This window comes from Maylandia zebra, linkage group LG17 (assembly GCF_041146795.1).
Source record: "Maylandia zebra isolate NMK-2024a linkage group LG17, Mzebra_GT3a, whole genome shotgun sequence".
NCBI classification, from domain to species: Eukaryota; Metazoa; Chordata; class Actinopteri; order Cichliformes; family Cichlidae; genus Maylandia; species Maylandia zebra.
This window is the reverse complement of record NC_135183.1, coordinates 17255669-17274709: the sequence shown is the minus strand read 5'-3', so window position 1 is coordinate 17274709 and position 19041 is coordinate 17255669. Positions and strand designations below refer to the sequence as shown.

The 19041-nt window shown below is 38.0% G+C and overlaps 1 protein-coding gene across 1 annotated transcript in view; it reads left to right on the top strand.

Moving 5' to 3' along the window:
• The window catches only part of LOC101481697 (potassium voltage-gated channel subfamily A member 5), a 53715-nt gene extending 35181 nt beyond the window's left edge, over positions 1–18534 (top strand). The window contains exon 2 of the mRNA XM_004564881.3: positions 11345–18534. The gene's annotated coding sequence lies outside the window, so the exon portion shown is untranslated. The remainder of the gene's footprint in view (positions 1–11344) is intronic.
• The last annotated feature ends 507 nt before the right edge of the window (positions 18535–19041 follow it).

Sequence of the window (19041 nt, the reverse complement as noted above, 5' to 3'; positions counted from 1 at the left end):
GCATCGCCGAATGTTCCTTCATTCATCTTAGGCCGCTGAATAACCAGAGAATGAACTGGAGCAGAAAGAAATACACTTCTGCTCACTGAACAGGAACATTTTACAAACCAAATGAGAGATCATGTTCACCTGTAACTGTACTTTTTACATGAACAGTTTGAGCTTTAGCAGCTGACTCAATAGGACATTAGAAATGCCACCGTGTATTATAGCCCCATGTTTCTGACAGACAGTAAAGTACTGATATCAATGACACTGATGGGATTTCAGTTCAGACAGTTTCTTGAAAAAAAAATACAAACGAAAAAATAAAACCTTTTTTTTTTCAATGTTTGCGCAGCACTGATTTAGTTGGTTGGGTTAGACTAGAATTTCTTAGGACCTGTTGGATGGTTTTCCATGAATCTTCATTGTGTCCAGAAGATAACTCGTATGGATCCATTCACCTTTGTTCATGAGCTTTACATCTGTGGTTTTGAAAGCACTCCTTTTATTATATCACAGATTTCTTGGACAATATCTGTGAAAAAAATTTTGGCCCCCATCTTGTTGGATATTTGGATTTTTTACATGGGAGTCTATGGGGACTGACTCACTGCTGTCTCTGCTGGACATTAGAGGAACTGCAGGTGTTGGAGCTGCGGTGTTGGCTTCACATCTCAGTCATGAAGGTTGTCACTTGAGAAGGCTCCAGTGTTTAGGCTTCAGTTTAGTGGGAGAAGGTCTTGCTAGCAGGTGTACTCATTTGTGTATGCTGAAATTGGAAGATGGAAATTTAATCACAAATGGCTTGAAAATTATGATTCACAGTATTTATTTACTTTTCATGGGTAACTATCTCAGCTGCAAGTTGGTTATAAATATTTTTTAAAGTAGCATTTAAAAGGTCTCTTATACCTGCAGACACCCTGTTTATGTATAAACGGTTCATTTTGACTATTGTCATTATAATTATGTTAGCACGCTATCATTAGGGCATTACCTAAAACAAGAGTTCAAATCTTAATCTTGTGTTTAGAATAGAATAGAATAATCCTTTAATTGTCCCACAAGGGGAAATTTGGTTGTAACAGTAGCCAGAAAGACACATATACAAACAAACAGTACACAGGACGCAGAACAGAAACATACACAATTTTCTTACATATTTACATATGGACAATGGTTACTATAAACAGAGTTCTGTAGCTATATGTGCGGCTAAGCATGTTTGAAGTGATGGAGTAATTTTGATTTGTTTTTGTGACTGAATCCATGAATAGGTTTTGCAGTGGTGCTCTTTAGCTTGCTAGTAGTAGTGTACACTTTTTGAACTTGTTGACGGGGCTCTAAGCGACTCTACTCACGTTCATACACAAACATGAGAGATAAACCCCATGAAAGCATCTCTATGACTGCAGGGAAGTCTTCTGGTGCTTTGCAGTTTGACCCACTATCTGAGGGAGACTGAGGGCTAAAACAACCGAGAGATATTAAGAAGATAGGATTAACAGTTTACCCTGATTTTTTTTCCCAGAGATGGAGCTCCATCAGAAATACATCTATCATTGCATTCGGATGGGATTAAAATCATCTCCCTGTGAAATCGGAGTCAAAAATCCTTCTCAGGGGGGATAACTCCTGGTCCAGTCAGCTAGAAATCTCCATAAATATACAGATATCAGATCACGCATAGTCATGCATGATCATTAAAGTAATGCAGAGGTGGATATATTTTGATCAGGAGCTGCTTATCACTGATTTGAAGCCAATTGGGTTGAAACTACTTTATCTGCTTTCCTGATTCCTGTTTTTATCTTTGAAAGCAATGCTGATAAAATTTTGTAAGGATACTGTGACAGCTGCAGTCCTCTTCTCGACTGCCCGTCACCATCAGATTTCCCATGATTCCAAAGCAACAAGCGGCCAGACCATCTCTGGGTGTGAAAACACATTTGGATACAGTCAATTTATGCATTGAGCTGTGAGGTGTGTGTGTGTGTGTGTGTGTGTGTGTGTGTGTGTGTGTGTGTGTGTGTGTGTGTGTGATTTCTCTCTCTCTGTACTGAGGCTGTGCAGATCCTTTTTGGTTGCAGAAACACTTCCTGAACTAAGGTCTTCGAGTATGTTTTTTAAATGATTCTTTAATGTTTTTAATAAATATAGTTATTAGTTTTAGCTTTACTGCTTTTCCTGTTTTTTAACTCTAAATGTGAGCTTAATTTGAAGACCATAGATTTATCTTTATATTGAATATAACTTACATAGAACAACATAGATAATGATAGATTGATCGAAAGATAGATGAATCTTTAGACAAATTTGTTTGAATTTATTTTGTTATAGCAGTGGAAGAATTAAAGATAATTCATCTCATTATAATACAATGTTTAGCGAATCCGATTATTCACTTACTTATAATTTATTTGCTTACTGTTGAATTTTAATAAATAATCATGAAATAATTATAAAATGCTTCCAGTTAAGTTCTCCAATAAAAGCTTAAAAGTTCTAAAAAAAAATTTGAAAATATATTTTTGAATGTTTTTTTATTATTGAAAAACAAAGTGTTTGATGTTGAAATCCAAATAAAATCCAAAATAGTTATACCATAATTAAAGGGCAGCATGTATGAAGTCACAGAAACAACAACGATATTTGACCCTTAAATAAAATTACAAAATTATAAAAATTTCACGTTTTGAAATAAAATAATATATTAAAATGAATAAAAAATGTTAAGAAATAAAAGTATTCACTTCTTTGTTTTTTCTTGCTGTTTATTTTTCAATGAAGGGCATATAATTTTTTTTGTTGTAAGTTCGAACACATAAAAACAACATTAAATGATTTTAATAATGAAATAAATGGCTACTAAATAATCTCCCAAAAAAGAAAAAAAGAGTTAAGATAAAGTAAAAAGGTTATATATGATCACATATGACTTGAGTTAAATGTTTACTAATCAGGAATAAAAAAATGTTGCAATTGAAAGTAGAAATTAAAATTTGTGAATCAATTAAATTTAAAAGAATTGTTTTATAAAAGTAATAGTAAACAAATATACATATAACAACTAAATAATGTTTTGTCATAACATAAATTAGAGATGGCACGATGCCACTTTTTTATGTCCGATACCGATATCATAAATTTGGATATCTGCCGAATCCGATACAGTGTATTTTTTAATCAATGAAACTGTTTTTTAATATCTTGCTGCATTTTGTATAACTTCATAATCAAGTTTAAAAAAACAAAACAAAACACTGAAGCTATTCTGTTATACCTGTAGGCAAAAAATACACTGCACCCAAAATATTTCATAGTTCAGCAATACTGATCAATCTAATTTACTTAAACCTACTCCATCCTCCCTATTCTGGTATTTTAAGGAGTAAATACTAAACAACCTAAGTAATAGGGTTGCCAACTCCCAGCAAAAAAAACAGGGAACCACCCCCCACCCTCCACCTTGTGATGACGTAATTAACTTTAATTTAATGCGCGTGTAAAAAAAATGCACAGAAATCAATTATTTTTCTACAATATTTGAATAGATTCAATATCTTTTTTCAACAGAATTACAGACTGCACAGATGGTACCTTCCCAAAGGAAAAAGTACTATAGCTTACTAGGGTATATTAGACTTAATAGTTACTATATACAGTAATGGACTTCTATACATTTTACATCGGATTAAAACTTTGGGTGTAAGATTCAGATAATTATTTATTAAAAGCTAGACAATTTAAATGAGAATAAGAAAGAAAAGTATTTCTTTGTACCCCCCTTTTCCCTGTTAATGCCCTATCGGCCCCCCTGGCTAAACTTTGCTAGATCCGCCCCTGCACAGTTACCAGCCGTCAGCTACGTAGAAAAAGATCCTGCTGTAGAAAGTAATATTAAATCAATTCTAACAACAGCTTATCAAGCTTAAACGTGCTGATGATGTTCAGCCGCTGGTTTCCTCTTTCTGGTGCAAAGTGGGCCAAAACAAACAAGAGAGATGGGAGTTGGGACAGAAAAGCCGATCAGCTGATCATTGATCAGTTTCATGATTGAAGCACATTTGATTGAAGCAACAGGAGAGGGAGGGAGAGAGAAGAGGCAGTAGCTCCATATATTGGTTGTTAAGCTTAATGTGGGAATCCTTTACAAACATTGAGAGATGAACTTACACACTTGCTTTACTTCTCTCTGGGATACAGTAACTTTCTTGGAGATGAAATCCCGGTTTGGTAACGTGGCTCCAAATGCTCAACCAGACCGCCGACAGGTCTTGCACGCCACAGCCGCTCTATCACATGACGCATACTGCTCGGACGTGCTATGGTTATGAGCTGAGTTACGCCATGTCGCAAGTTTTGTGAGGTGCTTTTGTGATATTTAATGGATCAGATTACATTTTTTATTTCTCTCCAATATCCGGTACAGTAATTTAGGTCAGTATCGGACCGATACGAATACGTAATATCAGATTGGTCCATCTCTAATATAAATAAAGGACCAAATAAATACATAAATTGACCACAACAAACAACTCTAAGAAAAAAAATATAATAAAATAAAATAAAAGGGTTATGTGATAAGGTAATATGGGAAAAACAAAAACAGAAGCAACATATTGCTAGCTTCAGCTGTTTGACTTCACTGTACTTTCATTCAAATATATTCATATAAAATAGATTTTACAGTCCTGCTAATATAAAATCCATACTTTGTACATCTACTAATTAAATAGGTATTTTTATGTTTAATAACCTACAGAGAAATTTGTCATTCCTGGGCCTCCGTACATGGGCCTGTCAGATATTTTTTCAGGCGTTTTTAGTCTCTTAGCTCAGGTTTTTCACTGTGAGCTGCGGTAACTATGGCAACCATGGATAACTTCAAATTAGTGGTGGATGAAGAAGCCCTCCAGGTTAGCAGGATGTATCACAACTCCAGCCTCTTCTCTCTATGCATTACTCCTACTGAGTAACACCAGACATACAGGACTCATGAATACACAAATACACACACACACACACACACACACACACACACACACACACACACACACACACACACACACACACACACACACAAATGAAACAACACATCTCAGCTTTAAATAGTCCAGAGGGCAATGAAGCTGCTGGAGCGTTAAGAGCGAGTGCCCAAATGTCATTGTTCTCATCTTAATGTAAAATTTCACATGTAGAGTTGAGCCTGTGTGAGATGGGGAGGGAAGTGGCATCAAATCATTTCCTTCATTTCATTTTAAACCTTTCCAGACATAAATCCTCAGAAACAGCAGAGCCTTAACCGACTCGAACCAATCCATGATCATTTCACTGAATTTCAAAGCAAAGCATAAACAAAACAGGACAGGCTGGGTGCCCTGACACCAAAAACCAACCAAAGAAAAACACAACCCACACTCCTCCTAACAGGAGAGAAGCAAATCCTCCAGCTCCTCCTAGTGGAGAATAGTGAGATCGACCAGAGCACCAACAAAGCCCAGATGAAAAGCCTTTTCACCATGTTTTCAAATTTTTCACAACATTTTAAAATTATTGTATTATTGTTTATTTCATTGTGAATAAAACAGCTGCTGATTCAGAAATGTTTGGGTTTTTATCAATCATTTAACCCTTTTCTGGAACAGTTTTTATGTGATTATTACAAACAAGATGGTTTGTGGCAAAATCTAAAGACAACAATTGTACCTTTAAGCTGTCCCTCTGATGGACTCATTTATAATGTCCATCCTGCTCACTTCTCACTCTGAACATCTTCAGCTCGGCCTCCTGTCTTTGTGTGTGCATAAATTGCTCCGTTAGTCACTATTAAATACAGGATTAAATTGTTGGCACAGTTTCAGTCAGAGGTTTTAAAGCACTCGTTCGTGTGAGCCAAACGCTCAGCTGCAGACTACTTTGTGATGTCATGAAGGGCAGATATTAATAATGCCTGGAGCTTTCTTTAGGTGCCTTCCCAGCTTTGACAAATGTCCAGCTAGGGTAAGCACATTTACTCAGAGCCTTCTTGATATGATGTTTTTCTTATTCCCTGGCTGCTGTGTCTGTGGGGATGGTGTTTGCCCTGTGTTGTAGCATCCTGATGACACCCAGTTTGTACCCCAGTGGATAATGAGACTCAAACCTTAAATACTGATCCGTATGCGTAGGTTTACGGTAAAAATAAACCTTTAACTTTACCCCATTAATGATTGACATTTCACAGTCTAAGAAGGCTAACCTGCTACTTTTCATATCCTGCATGGTGAATTCAATATGTTGGTCCACCAAGTTAATGTCATCAACAAATTGTGGTACAACCTGAGATTTGATTTTCACCCAGATGTCATCTGCATATCTGAACCAATGACTTAGTAGTGGTGGTCCTGTTACTTAGGTTGGGATCATCCTGCAATCTCTTACGGACTACTGACACTGCTACAGTGACTGGAACACAAGTGAAGAGAGATGTAACATTGTACAAGACCATTGTTTCATCTCCCTCCATAATGACATCTCTTACCTTGTCAACAAAGTCCAAGGTGTTCTGGACTTGGTGTTCACAGCTGCCTACCAACGAGTTGAGGATCAAAGCCAGAAACTTTGAGATGTTATAGGTGACCGAGTTGATCATACAGACAATTGGTCGTAAAGGTACACCCTGATTATGTATCTTTGGTAAACCATACAGACTTGGTGTAGCTTCCTCTGGATATAGCCTGTGGTATGTGGTCCAGTCAATAGCTTTGTCTTGTTCTAACTGCTTCAGACAACCACTCTCTTCCTGTAACTACTTCCTGGGTCTCATTTCAGGGGCTCATAAGTATTTCTCATGATAGTCTTTCTGGTTTAGCAAAACTGTGCACCTACCCGTGTAAGTGCTTTCCTCTCCTTTATGCTCATGTTGGATGCTAAGGGCTCTGCATTGCTTAAAGTGGCCTTTGATGGTCTTTGATCAGTGGTTGTCAATCAATCGTCATGACAATTTGCATATTAATAATCATGAAACTGACCTCACAGCCTAATGTTAGTCAGTGGTGCTAGTTTCAGTCATTTTGCAAATGTGGTGTTTATAAGGTTGGGGAAACCTGCAGTCAGTTTCTCCCACTGAAAATGCTACATCCAAATGAACAGAATCAACTTTTTGGCAATCATATAAAGGATTATTTTAAACTGTGAATCAAAGATGGTCACTCATAGTGGACATAAATGCAACCATCTTTGAACAGAGTCCGTGGTTTACGACACCAACTGTCTGCCATCTATAATCCAGTTTTGAGATCCCTTCCCAGACGCCTTAATGCCCACTCACATCCTGGGCCATCTGACCTCAGGAAATCACATGATAGGGGGCGGATAGGTTTCACAAAGTTGTTGTTTCTGGCTACTGTCTTTCCCCCTCCTCAGAAAACTGTTATTAAATTAAGTAAATTGTGTACCAAATTGATTTGGGGGACAAACCACGAAGTAACGCAGAGGAAATTAATGTATAAAGGAAAAGAAAATGGAGGATTAAGAGCGCCAGATCTTAGCATTATTTTGATGATTCCTTTTCTAAAAAATGTATATAGCGCATTTGCGCGAAGCACCCACTGGATCCAAGGGAAGAAATCTTTGTGGAAAAAAATGAAAGGGTGAGCCCGAATGGGAGTGCCATACTTTAAACTTGTGTTTGGGGATCTTGTGGATCAGTGGAAATTGGATGCCTTAAATCTTTTACAATTAAACTCAAAACAAAATATATAATAAAATCAATCTAAAAAAAAATGAAGGTATGATACAATATAAGGCTGTGGAAAAAGAAGAAAATCAGAAAATAGTTAAAAACATATATGATAAAGTAATATCCGAGAACATGAGAGATACAGTGTGGCTTATCTCTGTCGGACGTCTCCCAGTAAGAGCTGTGGTTCTGTGGAGTTGCTTCGTTACTACTAAGAAATGCCCTATGGAGAATTGTGATGAAAACGAAACTCTTGATCATCTATTGATATCATGTTACAGGACGGTTGAAATAAGAAGGAGGATGGAAAAACTAGGTTTTAATATTGAAAATAATACAAAACCAGTAAGATATGGTTTGTTTAAAGAAAAGATGAGTGAAAATAAAAGAAGATTGTTTTGGCTGGTGATGTGCATTATAAATGTACACATATGGAAAACAAGGGCTAAAGGTGTTATAGAACAAAAAATGATAAGTAGTTTCACAGTATGTAAAAACATTGTAACGGAGCTGAGAAGAAGAAAAATGAGAGATATGAAATTAGGAAACGACTTGCCGTGGGAGCTTTTATTATTGTAAAATGTAAAATAAGATGTGAATAATTTGTGCATGGTGCTTGTATTATGTGTATTTGTAATTGTGAATTCTGATATTTAAATAAAGTGATTTAAAAAAAAAAAAAGATAGGTTTCACAATGAGCGCACCCGAAAACTTGGTTGATTGTGACCTACAGCCGTCTTCCCACCTTGGCTCGTGTGATTAGGTAGAGGATCGTTAGGGGGTCCATTGTCCCTCTTGGTGGGTTACTCCCACAGAGCTTTAATCTGGGACTCTCCACCATTTGACCCTAGAACTGAAGAAGCTTCTCGGATGAGAGGCGAAACGTCTTCAAGCAACTTAAAGAAGTCCAGACGCTTTTCTTTCCAAGCTCCTTAGACCACAGTAAACTTTGTCTCGACCCACTAACTTTTCACTGAATCCTCTTCCTGCATATTCAGAGCTGAGATCCTGAGGATTACTGGTATTTTAAAGAAACTGAGGATGAAGCTATAAGAAGCGTTCACTCTGAATGGCAGAATGTTGTTATTGTTACGTAACACATGTCTGCAAAGGACAGTGGTCTCAGAGCCTATGTGATTGAAAGGCCATCTGCTTTGGTGGGATTCACACTGTGCTGTGCCGTCTCAGCTCTGTGAGTGTGAGGTTAGTGGGATGAGATTAAACTCTCCTTTCAAATCTCAGTTTAGCCTTTTATTTAAACCTGCAGTTTCCTTTCAGAGTGTATTCGTAGTGAAGACTTCACACGCTTCGAGTTCAGGACTGATGTGTTTATTTGGCAGCTGGGTGGGGGTGGGGGGTGTTGTCAGTCGTGGTAACACCTCGTGACCCTCTTGGAGAGCATTTGTTGAGGGAAAGTGTAGGAGGAAGGTTTTCCTGCCTGCTGGATTTGGCTGCTGCATATGCTGCAGTGGATTACACTGATCCAACTTAATGCCTCAGACGTGCAATCATAACTACAGGAGCTGCTGAGGGCACAGCCGTGGACGCTCGCAGCACCATCTGCTGCCACTGCTGGTGGATTAACTTCGAGGAAGATGGTGTAAGGTGGGGGTGGAGGCACATGCAGACCCTGAGCTGTCGACCACCATGCAGAAGCCCTCTTACTCTCAGCTTCTTTCCTATCCACACAAACCCTCACACACTGGTTTATAATCTGTGGAGTAAAAAATGTGACAAAGTTCCATTTCTCCCTCCCGGTTTAAACATTCATGCACAATCAAGGACACACAGAAGATACAACACAAAGAGGAAACTAGCTCGCCACCAAGCTAACATTGTTAGCTGGCATTAGCTGAAGTTAGTTTATAGATTGCAGACTGTTAGACTTGATGGATAGCATTAAGTACCTGCTACCTGCAAATAATCATGCGCATTTAGGCGGTAACTGTAACGGAATACTCATATTTTGAATTTTAAATATATAACACTGGTACATGTATTCCGTAACTCCCCAACACTGACCATGAAGCAGGTTCAAAATACCCAGGATCTATTTTCCTTATCTGGATTCACTTAAACTAACTGCTAATCTGAAATCACATGCAGGGGGTTATCAATGTGATAAAACTAACCAGTGTGTATTCATCTATGTGTGTGTGTGTGTGTGTGTGTGTGTGTGTGTGTGTGTGTGTGTGTGTGTGTGTGTGTGTGTGTGTGTGTGTGTGTGAAAATGTGAAAACAGTAAAAGCCCTGAAGCTGAAAGAGCTGCTGTATTAATAAAGTTTATTTGAAGCAAGAAGGAAGGTGCCAGTTACCACAGTCTGAGAGTAAAAATAAAGACAAGCAGACTGTGTGCAAATGTGATATAAAGTCCAAATACAAGCAGATGCTGTGATTTAGGATCAGATGTTGATTCTTGTAGAATAGTAAATATTGTTTGTGGCCAAAACGAAACATCGAGAATAAAGTTTCTCTCAGGATCTAAATTTCTAACTGAAGCTGTTCTGACAAAGTCTTTAAACCCCAGAAAAAAACCTTCAGACCCTCTGACTATCTGCATTCTGAGCTCTCAGGAATCTTCAGGGATGGTGACCTCATTGTGCAGGAATCTGATTGGTCAGTGATTTCCTGCCTGTTGGTCTCTGATCTGGAGAATAGCCTGCTGTGGAGCACATTGGGTCTGCAGGATCAGTTACTGTAACGCTAAATCCTGCATTAACATATTCACATCTGCAGCCAATTTATTATCCCCAATTAACCCAACATGCAGGTCTTTGGACTGTGGACCTGGAGATGACCCACTAAGCTACAGGGAAAACAAGAAAAGTCAAAGAATGAACCCAGCTGGGGTTTGAACCAGCAACCTTCTTCCTGTGAGGGGACAGTGGTGGCAAAATGATAAATTTGATCCTTTAAATTTGACAGTTGTGTCGACTCAGCTCAGCTCAGCTCATAACTTTTGCAGTTATACAAAGACCCCCACCCCACCCTCCCAAAAATCTCACCTAAACCTACATATTTCCTGGTCATTGGAAGAACTAACGCTTTTCTTTTGATCTATGAGAAGTACAATAATCTGGTTTATATTGGAGTTTTTCAGGTCCAGTAATGACGGCTGCCTTTCTCTGATCGTCCTGATTAGCACTGAATGTTTAGCCCAAATGTGCAGGTTTCTTTGGGTCACATGATGCCCAAAATGTATGTGTCAAAACACCCATAGAAACAAGCACTTCAACTCTGAATGTATCCAGGAGGATTAGCTTTTTTTCTCTGTAGTTGCCACAGCAGCATCCTAAGTAAGTACCACCTGTTTGGCCCAGATGTGGCCTGGTATCAACAGCTGATTTTGCAAAACATTAGGCCTCATTGATTGGTGGATTTAGCTGGATCAACTCAGGCACGCAACCTCTTTATATCAGCCAGATATCATGTTTGTTGTGTCACATCTGGCTCATTTGCTATAACTTGGCCAATAGTGCCATAAGCAGCCTGGATTAGGCCCGAATGTGTCTGCAGAGTGTTTATTTTGGCATCAAAGTTGTGGATCTTTAGTGGAATATGCTTTGTGGATATTTTCTAGTTTTTCTATTCTCCCCACACTAACACATCCCATATTCTTGTTTATGTGTCCACAGAGAGTTTAAGCCCTGCCCTCCAACCATCAGGAGAGTCGATCCGACCACATGAATCCCCTCCATCAGGAAACGCCAACAACTAAAAACCTGCTGCTGTGCTTTGAAAATCAGCATCATCCACCCTTTTTAGAACTCTGTGCCTTCAACCAAAACTCACCAGTGATACTTCTGAAGCTTTCTTTTTTTTTTTTTTTTTACTTTTTTTCTTTTTTCAAGCAGGACTCAGAGGACATATCTGCCTGATGAAGGAGGGCCCGGGATCCTGCTGCTGTCTCTCTGAAGAAAAAAAACAATAAAACCCGACATGCAACGTTTCAATCATTTTAACATCCCACCGTGTTCTTTTTTTAATCAACCAACTGTGTCAGTGATTTACTTCATATCGGAAGAAATCCCTTGCTGTGCAATATCATTGATATTTACGTGAAGCTGTTATGTGGATGTAGACTTTGGATGAACTTTTTGGTTTATTTTTTTAATGATCTTTTCCTGATTTCTATTTTTCTAAAACGGTGTAAGAGAGATGATGGGATACAAACAAAAAACAAATTTTAACAAAGACGGAACCTTCACTTGTTGGTAAAAAGGGTGTTTAGTTTTCCTTAAATCCTCCCCTTCCTGCTGTGACCAGGGCCAAAGCCATAGCCTATCTCAGATAACAATGGACGAAGCATTTCAAATGACCGGTGTCCCTAACAGCAAGATGCATTCAGGGTCTCACATTCTCACGTGTCAGCTCATCTTAGCTGTTTGTTTCCTGTTTTTTTCAGGGCCTTGAATCCGAAGTATTTAGTGCTCCCTACCTTTGTGTGGCCTGTTTTTCTTGCTGTTATTTTGTACTTCCTCCTACATATCAGTCAAGCAACTTTAAGTGGCATGATTATGTGTGCCTGTAGAGAGAGACATGAATGAGTGTCTTCTTTACAAATTGGACATAAAGTACTGTAAACTTTCAAATATGTCACAGAATAATGGCTGGATAACAAATCCATGAAACAGGGATCTAGTGGTTTAAAAAATGTGGAGTCAATTAGTTAAGTGTCTAAAATACAAATGGTTTTTCTAGAATAACCCTTTATTTGGAAGCATACTCAACAAAACCACCCATTCAAACTGTAATTTTTCTATGAGCTTTATAAAAAAATGAAAAAAAATAAAATAACTTTACCAGCAATTACAGATTTCAAGGGTTACATGACAGCTTATCGATTATATATTTATTATTTACTATTATATATTTATTTTTAAAATTATATAAATGAGTAGTACCTCTACAGGGCAGCCAAGTCAACTAAGCAAAGGATTGGAGCTGGTAGTTCCTATAAAACTGTCCACACCCTAAACATCTCAGTTAAGTGTGTTCGTCTCCTTTGGATGCTTTATAAATGTGATAAAACTGAAATATCTTGGGTTTTCAAGTGAATTTGCAGAACAACGGGAAAACAAGGGTCCTGCTGCTTTTTGGAGACTGAAATGTTGATGCTGTATTAAACTGGCATCCTAAAGGATTCTAAAATGTCATTTTGTCAGATACCTCACATAACAGCACACACACCAAAACAACACTTTGTGTGTAAATGACCATCGCCAGGAGCTGTGACAGGGCAGCACAAGTTGACATCCAGTTCAATATTTTATCAAGCAAATCTTCATTTTCTGACCTATTTAATTTTATATAAAAAAAAGGCTTTCTGTAACATTAAAGTTCCAGAGTGTAAAATATCACCACCAGAAGTCAGCAGATTGCAGACTGTAGTCAACTGAGTTCTGTTTTTTTGCGTCTTGCAATTCAAGTACATACCTAGCGACCGTGGCCACTGTAGGACAAACACATTTTAATCAGTCAAGAGATAGTTTAAGAGATCTAAAACATCACATAATGGCTGTAGTTAAAACACTGTAACTAATATATTATATAATAAAATAATATCCAAACTATTTTTAACATGTTTGAATAATATTAACACTTAGCAATAAATCAGAAAAATTAAAAATAAATGTTTCACTTAAATATTTTATGTTTTTATCCCTGAGACACCTCAAAGCTTTAGTTGCTGTTCATCTGTAGTGAGTGTACCCAGAAAGCAAAGTCACTCCAGACCAGATCAGCCCTAGATTTTTCTTTCCCTATCTTTGTCAGTCCACTGTTTACCTCAGCTGTCAATGCCGGGTGAGAAGCATCCAAATCTATTTTGTCTGGAAGAGGCTGATAAACTTTGTGAAAGAAGTCAGACACAAGTCAATGTGTTAGTGAAGATCACTTCTGTCTGATAACAGTGATAACTGAGGTGACTTGTTGAGTATAACAACAACTCAACTTATATAAATAGTTTCTTTTTAAGATACTTTGTTGAAGTTAGACTTATATTTTGTGAGACGAACCATTTAAAGCCATCTTTGAAAACCAAAACCTCAAAATTAAGTAAGTAAAATTTTATTTATATAGTACCTTTCAAGACAGAGATCACAAAGTGCTTCATAAAGAAATGCCAGAGCATTTACAACAAAAAAGACAAAAAAAAAAGTTAACCAAACACAAAGATTAGTTTTTAGTTGTTTTTTTTTAAAGAGACTACAGAGACTACATTGTCCACAGATCTCAAGGTCAAAGGTGGAGAGTTCCAGAGTCTGGGGGCCACAGTGGCAAAAGTTATGTCTCCCTTAGTTCTCAGCCATGCTACTATATAAGCTAAGATTCAAAGATAACTAAATGTTTTACAGGAAATAAGCTCTGTCTGTAAAGACTACGAGCCAGAAAACTTGAAACTTAACTGGGAAAGCTTTAATAAATCCAATTTTAAACATAATCTATAACACCATCTCCAGTTACTGGATTTAAAAGGTGTTCTGTCCCATATAACAATAAGAACTTGTGCCTCTTCTCACTTTAACTTTGGCCAACCACCACAGCCGACTGAGAGAATAATCAAAATATGAGCACAGATTTTCACTCAGCACTTTTGGAAAGAAGATACTGCAGAGATGTGATATATGGTTTATAAACTCTAAGATTATATTAGCTTGTTGTATATCAATCCTTACAAATGTGCTGTACAGTGGTTTATAGTTTGCATCTAAAAGATAGATATGAAATCCTGATATGAAGCCTCCAGCTGAGCGTGCTCATGCTTGACCAGAGAGCAGATGTTTACCGGGCTAGAGGTGACAGGAGCTAAAGGGCTGGTTTCAACAGATTTCTGTACAACAGGGCGTCTTTGTTTGAGGTTCTTCCTCACAGTCTTCATTTGTAAGACCCAGAAGGTTTCTTTATTTTAGTGTGAAGAAGTTTAAATACATACTGAAAATATTCACAATTAATAAAGCATCCATTTATAAAACTGAGGAACCGCCTCAGATGTTTAATAGAAGGAATATGTCTCTGTGTTTCCACATAAAACTGGTAAAATGTCGTCACAGAAAAATACTGCTGTGATGAATCAAAGAAACTCATCAGCAGGTTCTTGTGTTTAACCACCTTAGTTTGGCTTACAGTGGCGGGCCATGAGTGATGTCTTTGTCACTTAGAAGGCTGCACCACTGAGGAGGATCAGTAATGATGATTATTAGTCATTTTTGACAACTTGCAACATGCTGCATACTGGTGCAATGAAAAGTCCCAAACTTACACCACTCTTCTTCAGATGTTTTTGCACTCTCTAAAGTTATCCAGGGAACCCATTAGAACTAAACATTTGAAACTGACACTTCAGTAGAAATCTAGAATATTTCCATTTGAAAAAAGCAGTCTTGAGATTGAACATTATACTCAGGCAGGTTCAATTAAAGGTAAAATAAGATGTAGACTTTCAAATATTTAAGAAAGACCATGTGGAATAATAAATATGTTTAGAAGTGGAAAGTGGAAAAAAGTAAAAATATATAGGAAAACTACAGCCTGACAATGCAGCAGATAACTTCATGTACCAGTGAAACCTGTCACCAGTGGATAAAAATATCATTTCTTGAAAGATGATGGTTATTAATCTTCTATTGAAGATAAAAGCCTGAAATTACTCAGAAACATCTTCATATTGCATATAAAAGATGGGAATCATAGCTGGTGGTACAGCCCAGGCTATGGCACCAGGTTGTGGGTTTGGATCTCTTAGTTGGAGGAGTCAGATCTCTGGGCTAAATGTGGCCCTGTCTGTAACTTGGACACTAATTTGGACCAAACTGTTATTTCTTTTCTGATTTTTATGTCCAAATGCTAGAAAATTAAGATGAGTTGAAGCTGTAAATTTGATTTTCTGTGGTAAACAAGTTGCCTCCAAGGCTGGAAGTGAAAGTCAGCTTTAACATTTTGGTACTTTTGAAATTATTGACTCAGATGAGCTAGGACACAAAATCTGGGTACATGTGTCTGCTTTTATTGTGAAACACTAAAGGAATTCCTTAGTTTTTACAAATAAACAATAACCATGAGTGAACTAGGATGAAGAAACCATGAGAAAAATAGGCCTGTTTGAGATTTTACAGTACTTCCTGTTTTATTGTCTCTGCCCTGCTCTCTGTAGCTGTGAACTGTGCTCCATCAACCCTTGAAGCTGCTAACTCTGTACTGTGTAGATCGGAGATGTCGGAGATGTCCAACCTTACCCTAAAGTCCTACAAGCATCCTGCATTAGCTCTCCATATACCTCTTTCACACACAAACACACACTGCTCATCATTAGAATCAGTTGCAATTTATCTTATTCAGTTTGATTCAGTTTGTGCCTCTCAAGGAATTGTTATTCTCTGACTGCCAAACTAAACAATCTTATTGTGTCACGTGATATTCCTGCTTTAATTCACAAAACGGGCGTTGACGAATAGAGGTGGTGCAGACAGTCCTCTATAGGTTTAATCAGATGGTGTACACGTGAGGACTGATCGGCACCTATCAGTAACTTTTGCACATACCTGCTCCAGTTTTGTAAATTTCGCTTTATGCTGACATCATAAGTAATTGTTACCTTCAGTAATCATCATTATTTCCATTTAGGATCTGATAATGGTGTTTTATTAGGACCACAGAGATTTTTCTCCGGGAGATCTGATTTCCAGAGATGAAGCTGCATCAATCTTTTATTCAGTAATTCAAACTATTTTAGCTCCTAAAATTATTACTGTATTTTTCAGACCATAAGGCGCACTGGATTATAAGGCGCATTAAGCGAAACAAAACAGTCAGATAAATCAAACTTTATGCAACTCATTCTTCTTGCTTCCTCAACTTCCGTACCATTGATTCATTAATGCTGAATCCTTTTGCAGCTGCTCTATTCCCATGTTGTTTCAGTATATTAATGACTAACCTCGTATTGTCGATGGATTATCTCAGTTGTTCTCCTGACTAATGTTTGGTCCGTTTACAGCATCCTGCCATGCGATTGCATTTGTCAAAAATCATCAGGAACCCTTACGTTAACTTTTATTGAGTGGAAAAAAGTTAGCGTTCATCCTCCAGCCTCACTGATTTTATGTTATGCTAACATAACTGTGTCGCTAGCGATCACGTAGCACATCATTATATATCAGCTAGCCCACCTTCAGTAACCCTAGAAAAGTCACTGCTGTTTACTTTTCTGTCTTCATTTATGTTGGAAGTGATAGCAGAGCTGTATGTTTTAATTTGTTTCAGAAATCTCTCAGTCAGAACATGCTATATCATGTTTAGATGGAAACTAGCGAGCTAACTTCCTGCTAACTTGTAACTCCATTAAATTTAATAAATTCTGTCATCATGGATGCCTTAATTGTTACTCCTGGTAAAGCAGCAATGCTGATCATTTTATTAAAGATGAGAGAATTTAGACAGTTTTTTAAATCTCAGTGATGCCGCAGTGCTCGTTTGACTTTGGAACCTGAAGCAGATGGAGTTTTGGATCCAGATTACTCTGCAAGGCTCCTGACTACAGTAGCCATAATGCTCTGGTGCGGCTTCGTAGCTGACCAGTCGTAGTAAAACATTTTTTTTGACCAATTTTTGAGCGCCGCGCACCACATAAAATCAGTTCAAGGTCAGTAAGCACAACCAGAATTCATACATATGGCGCACCGAATTATAAGGCCCACTGTCGATTTTTGTGAAAATTAAATAATCATGCTTTTTATTCACGGTTTTATAGGCAAAACGCAACATTTGGTTAAACAACTTATCTTAGCTGTTTTCTTTGAGTATCTTTTTTAATGTGTTTCATGTAGAGATTAAAAAATTACAATCAAATCAAAGCCATCTGAAACATATTTCACACCACTTCCCATTAACCTGAAAATGCCAGTGTCTGTAAAATCATGAATCAATCTTAAACTAAACTAAATTTAAAGATTTTCCAACATAAAGCTTTCCGTTTGGGTGATGTTTTGTACAATAACTTTATGGTTTTATCTGCTTTTTGTTTAAGTTAGAGTTAGCATAAAGACATTTATAGGAATCTTTTTTTTAAATTTGAATGGCAATCTTTTTATCTGCACTTGTGATAAAACCCCTCAGAGGCACAAACTGATGCTCGTGGCTCGCACATTTTGCAGCATTTTGGACATTTTCCAACACGTCTGAAAAAGTGACTTTGTGTTGGAAACCTGCAAAGTTTTCTTAGTGCATGACTTTGACTGCATTAGCCCAGCAGTCGTACAAACCTGGGGATGTTGTGTTGTACTGGCAGTAGTGGAATTAGTTTCCGTCTGTGTGAGTGTGAAGCTGCTGCCCTCCATCAAGAACCTTTACTGACACCTCTCCCAAATACAGCGCTGCCAAACTGGTCTGAATAAGCCAAAAGTTTCTGTGTGTAGAAGTGGTTTAAGTGTTTCACATGTTAGACCTCCACCCATCAATGTTACATCGTGTTTTTAAATAAAAGAATCCTGTTTGTTAAACTGTTGATAATATATGCAGAAGAGTTATGAAATAAACAGAAACTAACTGGAATCTGCTGCTTAGCTGCTTTTCACTGTTCTTCCACTTGGTGAAGTGAATGAATTTTCTGCATTTCAAACAGACTTGCCTGTACGAAAGTCTCTTAATGTAGAGCGGTCACATCACTGTAGTTACTTATTTAATACCATTGCACCGATTCTTTGAAGTTAGTTTTTGGACCCTGCACAGCACACAGAAAGTAATTTAATTTAATTCAGTTCTATTTTATTTATATAGTCTCAAAGTACAACAACAATCAACTCAAGGTGCTTTATGTTGTAAGGTAAAGACCCTACAATAATACAGAGAAAACTCCAACAAACTCCCGAGCTTGAAGGATAAACCGCCCGCAGGGGCGTGCTGGGTGTTTTTTTTAAAAAATAAACACCCAGCACGCCCCTGCGGGCGGTTTATCCTTCAAGCTCGGGTCCTCTACCAGAGGCCTGGGAGCTTGAGGGTCCTGCGCAGTATCTTAGCTGTTCCCAGGACTGCGCTCTTCTGGACAGAGATCTCCGATGTTATTCCCGGGATCTGCTGGAGCCACTCGCCTAGCTTGGGAGTCACCGCACCTAGTGCTCCGATTACCACGGGGACCACCGTTACCTTCACCCTCCACATCCTCTCGAGCTCTTCTCTGAGCCCTTGGTATTTCTCCAGCTTCTCGTGTTCCTTCTTCCTGATATTGCTATCATTCGGAACCGCTACATCGATCACTACGGCCGTCTTCTTCTGTTTGTCTACCACCACTATGTCCGGTTGGTTAGCCACCACCATTTTGTCCGTCTGTATCTGGAAG